The sequence below is a fragment of the Pleurodeles waltl genome, chromosome 10 (assembly GCF_031143425.1).
Source record: "Pleurodeles waltl isolate 20211129_DDA chromosome 10, aPleWal1.hap1.20221129, whole genome shotgun sequence".
In the NCBI taxonomy this organism is placed as follows: domain Eukaryota; kingdom Metazoa; phylum Chordata; class Amphibia; order Caudata; family Salamandridae; genus Pleurodeles; species Pleurodeles waltl.
Genome location: NC_090449.1, coordinates 606,651,472 through 606,663,822, shown reverse-complemented (window position 1 = coordinate 606,663,822; position 12,351 = coordinate 606,651,472). Strand labels below are relative to the sequence as shown.

The following is a 12,351-nucleotide window of genomic DNA, read 5'->3' as shown; positions in this document are numbered from 1 at the left end:
TGTTGCTCCTCTGAACAAAAAGCAGACATGAGGACATTGCTGTATTTTGTCCCGTAAATTAAACCAGGGCATATTCAGCATATTTTGCTGGCGCCAGCTGGCTCAATAATAGCTGCCCTATCAGGGGTCCAGCTGCCCCCCCTTCATTCCAACACTGATATTAAACAGTAATGAGTCTTTTATATAGTTGTTGCTGTTTGTGCAGAGTACACTGTCCCTGAAGTTCCATGTCAACAGGTGCTACGAGCTCCAGTCCTTGTTCCTTTTAACAAGTCAGTGTTTTCATATGTGCCAGGTCAGTTGGTTGAATGGCAGGCAATATCACCACTGCACCAGAAGAACTGCGTTATGTTGTCAAATGGAGGCCCAACACTGGAAAATGCTGCCCTTGGTGATATGAAAACTCTGGTTACACTATTTCTGAGTATTCCTGCAACATTGTTGATCAAAACCGTCAAACCAGTATCAAATCTAAAAGTAAACATGGCTTGGAGCAGAGTGTTAACTATGGGAACAAGATCTTGGAAACCACCCTCAACATTTACTCTAATCGTGTCAATTTATTTAGTAAACAGTGCTAATGCCAAACTCTGTGTTAGTCCAAAACACAACATTCAAGTAGAGCGTTTTAAGATTACCAGAAATACAATTTGTTAATCAATTTACCCCTGTTTTAATCCCCACTGATTCACTTTCAGTTAGTTTAGGCAAATCTACTGAAAATAGCAATAATTGCCACAATTTAGAGGCGGTTGATAATGATGTAGCCTGTTAAGAAAAGTAGCTGGACTTGTATAAATGTCACGTCGTATGAAACATATGTTTATACAGGGCTGGAGTCGAGGGTAGACACAAGTAGATGGCTTCTACCCACTTTTGTTCAGAGGGTGGACCCCACAGAAAGATGCTGAGCTTGTCTCCATGTTTGACACCGGGACACATTCAGCAGCGCCTGCAGGTTGTCTCCTTTCGTTCGGAGCAGAATCGTGCAGGCGGGGAAGGGGCCTGTCACATTCCAGCTGGGCCCATAACAAAGGCCAAAGTTAAGGAGGCATCAGGCCTCCTTTTGTTGAAGTATCCTGGCTGGGAGCCTCACATCTAAAAGCAATGGAGGGGAAACAAAGGCACACTGCTTATCTATTCTCGGGTACTTGAGAGGGATTTATTTTGGCTTTGTTCAGCCCCTGTATATGAGACATAAGCATGTACTGTAAGAAAGCCAGATGTGTTTGTCTGTCCCAGTATTTACAGAAAGAAAGTTTTAAATATCACTGTTTTGTTTTATTTCTTTTATAGCGCTTTGGCTCTGCTCATCCCAATGCAGGGCATAAGAGCACTTTACATCACACGTACATATTATGCATTGGCAATAAATATTGTGTATAAATCAAAATACAGGATGTGTTACATAAGACAGTGAGGTATACAAGGTATAGAAGTGGCCTGTCCTTCATAGCTCACTGTGACTTACAATTTATGAACTTCAAGTAACAAACAAAACACAGTGTTAGCAGTTACCGATAATATAAAAGACAAATCTGTTATCTGCTATTACATAATGTGCTTTGAATGAGACATATTAACTCTCTATGCAACTTTGATTAAAAACTGGGACTAGACAAAGCAGGATATCTCTCTTTAGCTAAAGCGTTAACCACCAGAGTTATCTTACCAATATTATTAGTCCTTGACATTTAGTTGGCACACAAAGATTTGTAGATCAGCAGGTACCTCAACCCCATAAGATATTTTAAAATTCACACTTTCCAGCCAATTAAGCAGTACAGATTTACAGCCAAGTTTTCTCCTTGTATCCAATTTCTTTTTGGCAGAGATTTAAAAAATGCATGTAAAAGTTGAGGCCCAGATTTTGCGTTGGGGTTGCTTCATGTTTTTGTGGCACAACCTGATACAAAATCTAATTAGTTAAATATTGCAATGTGCTCAAATATCCTCATGTTAAACCTGCTAAGCATATGTGTGAGGTCTTAAGATCTGATGTCACCACTTGTGATGTCAGTTCCTGAGGCCATAAGTTGTGATGCTACTTGAACGCCATGATGTCATGCACCATCATGTCACTTGCATGCCGCCTAACTTCGTTAATCCTCCCACTTCTTTTTTTCAGGGCTTGTGCGCTGAGTATATAAATCTTATGTTATTGAGGTTTATAGGAGTGTGAAGTCAAGTGTTTGTGCTCGGCGATCCAAGTGAAGTCAATGGAAGTGAATACTTACTTTAGGGGGTGAAAAATTTGCGCTGAACGGAGACCCCCAATAAAGTATATGAGAAGAATCTAGTATGTTGGGAGGGTAAATGGACATCGCACTCGCTAAATGTGCTACTCTTAATTATGTAAGCAGGAGTAATTGCATTATTATTGGTAATTCACCATAAAAGAATAACCTAAATTACTCCAGCGTAAAATAAATTCCTCCTGGACCTAATAAAAAAGGAGGAGCGAGGGAGGGATGAAGGAGCCTTGATTCACAATCTGACGTAGTCTGCAAGATGGAGGTCTTGTGCTGCATGTCCAACATGTTCTACAATCCACTATGACACATCTGCATCCTTTTGTTAGGGTGCACACATCACCAAACCAAGTCACACCACACATCCACCCAAGCAATACACATGAACCCAACACACACCTGATGTACCCTAATGAGTATTTATCAGATACCCCACAGTATTCTCCACACAACAACAGTACCACACAACTTTGCTCCTGTTACTCCTCAAATTCCCTTTTGTCAAAAGTGCACATTGGACAGAACCATTACACCCTCATGTGCACAACATGGCACCAAAACCATATTGTTTGTAAAGTGTTGCCAACTTACTAGCACTGTCCACCAACACCCCAGCTTACATATTAAAACTAAGATAAATATATCATAAACACATGGCCTCATCGCTACTTGCATTGTAATGCTTATCTATAAATCCATCTGCTCTTGTGAGTCAGTGGCCACCCAACCTCCCAATGCAAAAGAAAAATTAAACATTTCTTTGGTGTAGCCATTCATACCCAAAGACACTACAAAGATCTTTACATACATCACATTTATTTAACTTTCTTATTAAACAACGCAAACCACTTCCAAATTAAATATGTACTAGCTATCCACTAGTTATGCACATCCATACTACTAAATAACATACACAACCTGACAATGGAATCTCCAGAATCTACGTAAGTGGAACCAGACAGTTCTACCATGATATCAATCTAATCATCAAAAGTTGTGTCCCATTTTTGTGGAGGATGGTAGGCTCCTGGATAGTGATGATGATGAGGCGCTGTGCTGCACATCAGGAAAATAAATAGAAGAGTGACAACACAGAGTTGCACAAAAGTTGGTTTATTGACGAAAATGCAATACCCCAACATCAGTCTATTTCACGCTTGTTACAATTACTTCTCCCACTTCATTTTACTCCTGATCTCACTCCAACAACACCGTCAGCAGCATCCCACACCTACCCTATCACCTACAGCCCTGCAATGTCACACCCTTTGTAAAGTTCCCCCAATACCACAGACTAACCCCATGTTGGCCCCAAATAACATATCCGCCACCTATATTAACCTCAACAACTCCTCAATACCACTTTCTACCACACCCATACAGCAGTCCCCCAATATTACATTCTACACCTACCCTAATCCCTAATTCCACATTAACACATCCTCCCCCAGGCCCACTTCATAACCGCAGTACAACATCCTAACCCTCACGCTATCCTTACAAACCTCCACCAACACATATTGCAGTCTGTCTTTCACCAAAGCACAATGGCACTGGTCAGTCTTCATGAGTTGCCCAATCAATGGGCCAATTTTTATTTGAGGAGATCTAATTGAATGGTTGTCTCTGGGAGTGGTTCAGGCACAGCACGTGTAGGGGATGTGGTGTACAAGCAAGCTGCCTCTTGTGCAGAACACCACCACCTGTCAGTATGTCTTCTGCATAGATTCCATGCCAGTTGCCAGGGCTGAAATATTAATTTCACAGCACTGTTGGTATCTGCCAGTGGTCCGGAGTGATCACACAGGTTTGTCATTTGCCTTCCTAAATGCCATGTAAGATGGGCAGAAGAGCATTGTGAACACCTAGTCCAGTTCACTTTCCAGTTGTTTCTCCTCGGACTGTTCCATCAGGTCGCACTTTCAGTTGGAGAACATGAATCACAGATTGGAATGCCTACTTGCTTCCTGCTTTTTCAATAGCCTATAGTCAGAGTTATCCAGCTGTGTTATGTAGACGTCAGACTCTGTAGTTGTGATACCTTTGACATCAATATTGCTCCCAAGTACCCTTAGGTAAATCATGGCCTGTTACTGGTCCTTGGCATCCCCTTCTTCAGGCGTGTAGAAAAAAAAACATGGAGAAAACGTTTTGTGTAAACAAAACATAGTGTCAAGAATATCGAGGGAAAAAATATCATGAAGGTAAGTTTCTATAGGTGAGCAAAGTTTTGCTATATATGAATTTATTTTGTTCTTTTGGATATATATATATATATATATATGTGTATATATATATATATATATATATATACACATTGACAATATATATATATCTTCAAGGCACGTAGATATGGAGTTAAGAATAGTAAATCTTTACTTACCCATGTGCACTTAACTTCTCGATATTTTGGTCATTGATTTTTGTAACTCAGTAATCTGTCCGTATGATATTTTTGTTTCTGATATTCTGTCAGTGAACCTTTCTTCGTCCACCACTATAGAACATACCCACTCTTATTAGTCTATTTGTCTTCAGATCTTAACTCCATGCTGCTGACTGCTGCCACCAGTGTCACCAATGTGCTTGTGGTCTGTGGTAGCTGCTGCTGTGATTGAGACATCCTGTGGTCCTGCTTCAAGATCAGTATTTGATTTCTCCACCTGCACAGCAGTTCCTTGGCAGGAAAGCACCTAGAAGTATATCGGGGGAGTTCCATTATGAGAGACAAATTAATTAGGATACAAATCTCCTTCATCTGCAACTTTAAAAATCTTTCATTATTTGCCAGGGGAAAAAAACTGTAAAAAGTGACATGGTGAACAATGCCGAGAGATATTGGGGAGAGGAAATTGTATCAGAAGCACGAAAACAACTGAGAATCACAGCAGGGCTAGAGCTCGAACAAACTGATGAAAAAGTGAAAAACAGATGGTGAATCCCCCCTTATCCCCGACTCTATACTCCCACTTCAAAAACAGTCATGATAAAATATTCCCCTGTAACTTTATTGAGCATGTTCAGTTTAAAGCTTTTGAAGCTTTGGGGTATGCATCGTTAATGTGTTTTTCTTAACAATATTCACACACACTGTGAACTTGAATAGTAGAGAGATACCTCTGACGTGCCAGCATTTGTTTCCACAGCAAGTTGAGGGCGGAGCGTCAGCATTCAAGGTATCCTGCTGAACACAGCTATTTAAACGCATCTTTAGATCAAAGAAGGTGAAAGCCTCTTGTGCATCATATCAAAACCTACAGTGGACTTAGAGCCCTCCGTTGCTTACCATTGGTTGCCTTCAATGTCACTCACTTGCTTCCTTCTTCAATGGCTTCCCTTCCTCTTCCTGTGCTTGTTCTTCATCATGGAGCAAAGTCTCTATCATCCTTTAAATTGACTCAGCTCCTTCCTCTCCTCACATTTAGGGAACTATACTTCTTTTTCATTAAGCAATCCATGAGAGTATATGTGTTTTCTTGCTCACTCTTGTACGTTTCCTTCTCTCCACTCAATTACACATACCTGGTTGCTTCCCCTTCACCCACCTCACCCATTTTCCCATTGCTCCCACCCATCCATCATTGACCTTAAAAATGTTTCTATTTTCACAGCATTAGCAAAAAAACGTTGGCAGAGCCAATATTTAAACAAGGCAAGACCTATTGGCTTTGCTAATGCTTGTATCTTTAGAGATGTTGATAACAAGATATGTGCACATCTGCAGTGACCAGCATTAAACCAGCAAGGAAGATACCCTGACGTAGCATGGAAGTGCCTTCAAGATCCCCTGACTCATCTTGCATAACTTTGATTGAGTTAATGGTCAGTCAGCCCTGGTGTACCCAGCTTCTAGCCAAAAGCCCTCCTAGGCAGTACCAGCTCAGAAGTCTGCTTGAGTGGCATAGATAGCAGTGAAATCGGAAATGGATAGTATAGACATTGCATCAGAAACAGAGGCTAGTAGGCCGATAGGAGGATTGGAAAGTATCCTAGTCTGAGGCAGGAAGAAGGAGAGAAAGATAAGTCATGGGAAAAAGTTGGCTGCTCTCCATTGCTCTTCAGACATGTGGTGCTAATCTTGCTAACCTCACAGTGATTTCAATCTTGGCATGCAGAGTCAAATGTTTCTTTTGTTTCTGGTTAATCTATGGTATAATATGCAGACTTGCCACATGTGAGGTTATAACTACTTTCATACTTTTACACTACAGCAACTCAGCTGTAACGGCTGCAAACAAATATAAGGCACATCTTACAAGCAATGCCAGTGAACTGAAGTGCTTGCATGTTATGAGTAGAACTGGACGCATCACTCCACAGAGTAGTAAAATCAACTCACTGTTTTGAGATACTCGCACGTGATATCTATGTGTCTGTGGGACGACTAATGAGTTTTAGTTGGGATTTTTTTTGTTGAGGTTTCACGATTTAGTTGTTTATTTTGTAGAACTGACCACATGACTCCATGGCACCAAAGATGTAAAGCTTCAAGCCTAGTCTTGCCATTTGCATATAATTGTTTTCAGGTGTTATTTCAGTTAAACCCATTGATGCGAACTAAAACAATGTGTCGCAAAAATATTCAGTTTTTCTGTCTGTCTATTTATCTGTCAAGCCCCCACCTTGTTATGCTCTATATAGATGCCTTTGATTTAATTTGATTTCATATGGCATGTGACTAGTTGTGCAAATCGTGATGATGGCCCTTTTAAACCTCTACATCCTGGTGCCATGGGTCACTACAGAGCAGTTCGGCATATTATTTACTTCTATTAAGAGCTCTAGTGTGAGACCATCTTGTATAGCTACAAGTTTCCACAGTGAGGAGGGGCTTGATGATTAAGCACATTATTTTGATGAGTGAGGGTCTTTGTTCTTTTTTCGGAAAGTATCCAGTTGGTGTATCTCACCTCTTCACCTTCCTTTAGATGTATTATAGTCACTATTGTGCCAGGTACATTAGCCATGTGAAGCAGAGGTTGGTTGCAGGATAAGACCAATGGTAGACCTTGTGCCCAACTCTCTACAGTTTGCCAACCACTGATGCGCAGGGCCTTTGGGAGGTCCAACAAAGGACCAGGATCTGTTGACACAGGTTTGTGGACATGTGGCTAGGTTCTGTGGACCTTGGAGGCTTCTCTGGTCTGTGAATCCTTTCTGCAGTATCTGCAAACCCCTATGGAAAAATATAACTTACAAATATTTGTAGTGCTTGTTTTGGGCACCTCTCATCTGTGTCATGGTGTCAGTGTCTGTTACCTCATCTCTCTTTTCAGTCTGTTTTCCAGGACTCAGGGCCTGAAGTGCTGAGTCCTTAGAAGTGGCAGCAACAGATTTTTATTTGTGCAGCTATCAAGCAGAGAACTTCAGGTCTGTTAACCTGGCTTTGGAATTTACAGACTGACATAGAAGTTGGGAAAAAACCTCCCTTGTCCAATCAGGATTGAACAAGTTTTTAGTTTTGGGCTCGTGGGGTTATGCAAACCAAGGCTCATGTAGTGCCGACCTTAGGGGTGTGCAAGCCTTGTGGTCGCCCAGGGCCCACAATTTTGGGAGGGCCCAAAAATGCATCAGAAGACTTTACAGACATTTATTATCGACATCAGAGGGCCTGCCCCTCAGCGCAGTGCTCTCATCTGCCAGTGCTCCCAGCTGAAGAAGAGCTGAGCACAGTCAGCTACGGAGGCAACAAAAAAGCAATGGGGCGAGGAGGCTGAAGGGAATGTGTGCACCTCAAAAGCCCTGTAAACTGATACGACCCACAGAAAGCTGGAGGTTTTTCCTGGTTTCTGTAAACACTGGCAATGCCACTGCAAGCTCCAAGATCGCAGAACAGTAGCAGGTAACGTAAGGGCACAGTGCCTCCATGGATTACGGTGGGAACGTGCGCTGCATGTAACATCATTGTCGTAATCTGCTGCACCGCAGGAAGGGCCGCAGCCTCCTCTGTATTGGCCTGTGTGAGTTTTCAAATGCGCACAGCAAGAAAAAAAGCAGCCGTGTGCGTGGTACATTGTGTATAACGCCCTACCACAGGGCAGAGCGAATTATGAACACATTTCTCAATTCATTCATTTTCAGTAAGTACATTTAATTTCCCCATTATCTGCAACATGAGAAGTTCAAGCAATTTGTTATAACGTGCGTCAGAGATAATGCAGATCTTGTGTTAACCTGAAGCCTGGGGTATTTGGTCATTTTAAAGCACAGGCAGCGAGTGGTTAGCTGTTTTCCACCTTAGATTATGAGCTCAAGCCGTCGAATGTGGTGCAGGATCTACCCACCGTCTGCTGCAGAGCACCGTATTTCAGGTCCTGCCACCTTTCCAATGTGTCTTCAATGTACTATAGACTCCTCAGTGGAACTAAAAAATGATTAGCAATGAAAAAGAAATTGATTTGTATCTTGGGGGTCCTGTACAGTATACTCTGCACAGGGCCTGAAATATCCTAAGGCTGGCACTGGTTCATGGACCTTCCCAGATTAATGGTCCAGATATCTTTAAAGTTGAACTTTTGCAAGCCCAGCCTGAAACACTTTTGTTATGCTAATTTCTTGGAAACTGAAGGTGTTTATACCAATCCAAGCAAAAGTGCTTCCTTGAGTAAAGTTCTTATGTTTTGTGGCTTTTCCTTTCGTTTTTTGGAGCAAAGTATCCAATTAAGATGTTGGAGGTACACTGGGAAATTTCACTTTAGTAACTCCCATACTTCACTCCACCTAGCTTGACCACGAGATCCAATTCCACTTCCACCCTCCATACGTTTACACCTTCCAGTGGACCCTGTCTTGTCTAAGACCCTAAAATCCAGTCCCCAACATTCAAAACGTGCTGACGTTCTTTATAAGGATGGCCAGAACAGGATGCTTGTATGTGTCACCGTGAGTGGAAAAGTACTTTAAGAAGTACCAGGTTAATATTATACAGAAGTGACGTGACCTCCTTAACTGTGCTCAGATTCCGAGGTTCTCTTCTCTTTAACCAGGCAGAACACAGGCCCCAAAATATATGTGATGAGAGGCCTTGCTTCCTGCTGCTTTTTTAACAATGCTTACTAATGTTTCACAAAAGCATTGTTCTTTGTGAGGGAGAGTGAAGCACTGCTTAGACGTCTGAACACAATCTGGTCTTGTTTGTACACAAATCTTGTCATTTATTGTTGTAATGTGTTGCAATATCTAATTTTGTTGTCGAGGTAGAATATTGTGCTAGGTTGCAAACGTGTATAAGAGAGAATTGTACATTACCCATTGCAATGTGTTTTTTTAATTACTGAGGTATTTTCTGTTGGTTGTTACAGTGAAATCAAGAGTAGGGAGCGCTGCTGTCCAGTGTCCCCTGGCATTTGCCAACACAAGGGGCAGGCCCATAAAAGTAAACATTGGTTTTATATATATATATATATATATACATATATATACCTATATATATATATATATATATATATATATATATATATATATAGAGAGAGAGAGAGAGAGAGATAGTTATATGTGTATATATATTTATGTATATCTATATCTATATATATATATATATATATATATGTATATGTATCTATATATATACACACAACTTAAGCAATGTATTACAGTATATTTCCATGTAGATAACATTCCTCTTGTAAACCAGACCTTTGAAATGATCAGTATACATCACAGTGTTTGTGATGTGTTTTAAAAGGATCAGTTGTAGGTGAAAGGTTACACGAGTGATAACTGTGAATCATTGTTTTATGACTCGAAGGATAAAGTGTGGGGCAACGAATGATGGTATATATCACAATGGAGCGTGTGACATTTTTCGAGTTGAGAAATACAAAGGAGCGGGTAATGTGATTCCTTATGGCAAAAGTATTTTGCAATATGTAGCTCATGCAACCCCATTCAACGTTTTGCCTTTTCATATAAAGTGTTACCTCATTTTACTGACTGAGAACTTCGTTTGCTTATCTGTCACTAGTACGTCATTTCCATTTAATTTTTGTGCATTATTTTCAAAATCAGACGCTTGTAGATATATTTAATTCACGTGTCATTGCTGGTTTGATTCATAGGCATGTTGTTCAGATTCCTTACTTTGATTCATTGTTAGATGTTGTTTTCATGATTTTAGGTAGAGGCTGATGACAAGGTGGTGAATGGCCTTTAACAGTGAGTGTCAAGGAGGCCGAAATGAGGTATATAAACACATTTCTACACTTTTAATATTGTGGGGATGTGTGTACTTTACCCAGGTATGTGTAGGCTGATTGTTCAATGTTCCATGCTTGGGGTCCATGTGTTTTGTGTGTGTTATGCTCTGTAAGCACATGAGTAATGCAACCAAAGTTAGCCTTTGCGGACTAACTCCTTTTATATAGTTTTCCATTGCAAAGCCCAGTTGTTCTTCTGACCGAGTTGTATTTACGAGCGGCCAGTCTATAGCTCTCCAAAAGAACAAACCATTTGGCAATCAAAATCAATGACAACTGCCTAATTTGTAAACAATAAATACATAAATAAGCAAGTAACTAAATAAATTATATCAGGGACCCAGTCTGCCACCAATGCTAGCCCAAATTCCGAGGTTGCAGAACAGCAAGGCTGCCTAGTCTTGATTCCAACTGATGCCTGTTTCTTTCGCCACCCTAAACTTCATACATTTGTATGTATTTCTTGAAATTTTGTTTAATCCCTATGTGCTCACTTTGTCACTGTTTTCCCAGAATTCTCTTCCTCCTATCTGCCTTTTCGGTTTTTCTCTCCCTTGTTCTTAGCCAAAGTGTGACAATGGAAAATATATCCCAACCCCTTAAATTGAGGGCTGGTCACCCCAGCTCCCCTCACCCAACTATGGTGCAAACTTAGCACTGCCTTGGATGTTAGTATTCCAGAACAGGATGTATAACCTATGCATGATGTATGATTCCAGTCACATGGAAGCTTGTAAGTGCAGTAGCATACCATCCCTAAATAGCAGGGGTCCCAATTACAAGTTAGGTAGCGCTCCAACTGCCCCAAAATGGTTTCTCAACCAGAAACTTAGAAGTAAGTCCTTAACTTTTGTTACTCCTCAGGGATGTGTTGAAGGTGGTACCTCAATTCCAGCATCACCAGCTCTCCCAAACACACATTACTCCTCCAACTAGTTGAAGCTGTCACTAGCCCCTCTTGGATGGTGTATAGTGCCCTGCATTGATTGACCCCTGCTCCTAGTGGTGTCTTTAAAAGGACACATTGCATCTTCTAGTTACTTTTGCCTTCCATAAACCAGTACAATTTGTGATTTTTGAACCCCTGTGCACTTCTGGGTTGTGTGATTGGGGGTATAAATTACTTGTGGCTAGTCATCGTCAGTTTAGGCTGAAAACAACTAAGCTCTGCTTCCATGCACCCCAGGCTGCTGAGAAGCTAGGGCACATAGCAGAAACATCATAGCACACTTGATCCATTTGTAAGAGCTGTCTGACATATATTTATTGAGAAACCCTGACCACGCTCAAGCTTTGAGATCCGAATCTTTCCAGTGACTTTTGAGAAGCTGTGGTTGTGTGGCGCATAATCGGGGCCACTAGAATTATGCAGCAGTGGAAGTACAAATTATGCAGCAGGTTGAGCAAATTATACAGCCAGAAAAGCCATATTATGCGACGTAACACAATACATTTTGTAATAATATTACTTCATTACTTGTGTCATTTTTTACACTTAACACTGTCTGTTCATTGGTTGCACCTCCATTAGTACCAGTCTGACAACCAGATATAGCAATAAGCAAAAGGCTTAAAGGTGACCAGTCAAGCTTTGCATTTCCTACCACTGTGCAGCGACATGTCACTGCGTTTATAGTAACTTTTACACAGTTTGAGCTAGAAACAATTTTGGGGGGTTAAAATCTACAGATCATTTAGCATATGATGGAATATGTGGCAAATCTATATTTATAAGAAAAAATGCCACAGCCACCCAATCGCATAATTTCAGTATTCCCACCCATACTATAACACTGTACCTAGACTTCAATTAAATTTAAATTTAATTGAGTGCTATGTGAGTGATGTAAAACGACTTGGGTCACTAAGATCTTTTACCTGTGTGTGTATAATATAAACAATGG

The 12,351-nt window shown here is 40.8% G+C and overlaps 1 long non-coding RNA gene across 1 annotated transcript in view; it reads left to right on the top strand.

Annotated features, from left to right (window-relative positions):
* The window catches only part of LOC138260797 (uncharacterized), a 71,243-nt gene that overhangs the window by 15,082 nt on the left and 43,810 nt on the right, over nt 1-12,351 (top strand). The window contains exon 2 of the long non-coding RNA XR_011198997.1: nt 10,369-10,432. This is a non-coding gene — a long non-coding RNA (uncharacterized lncRNA). The remainder of the gene's footprint in view (nt 1-10,368; nt 10,433-12,351) is intronic.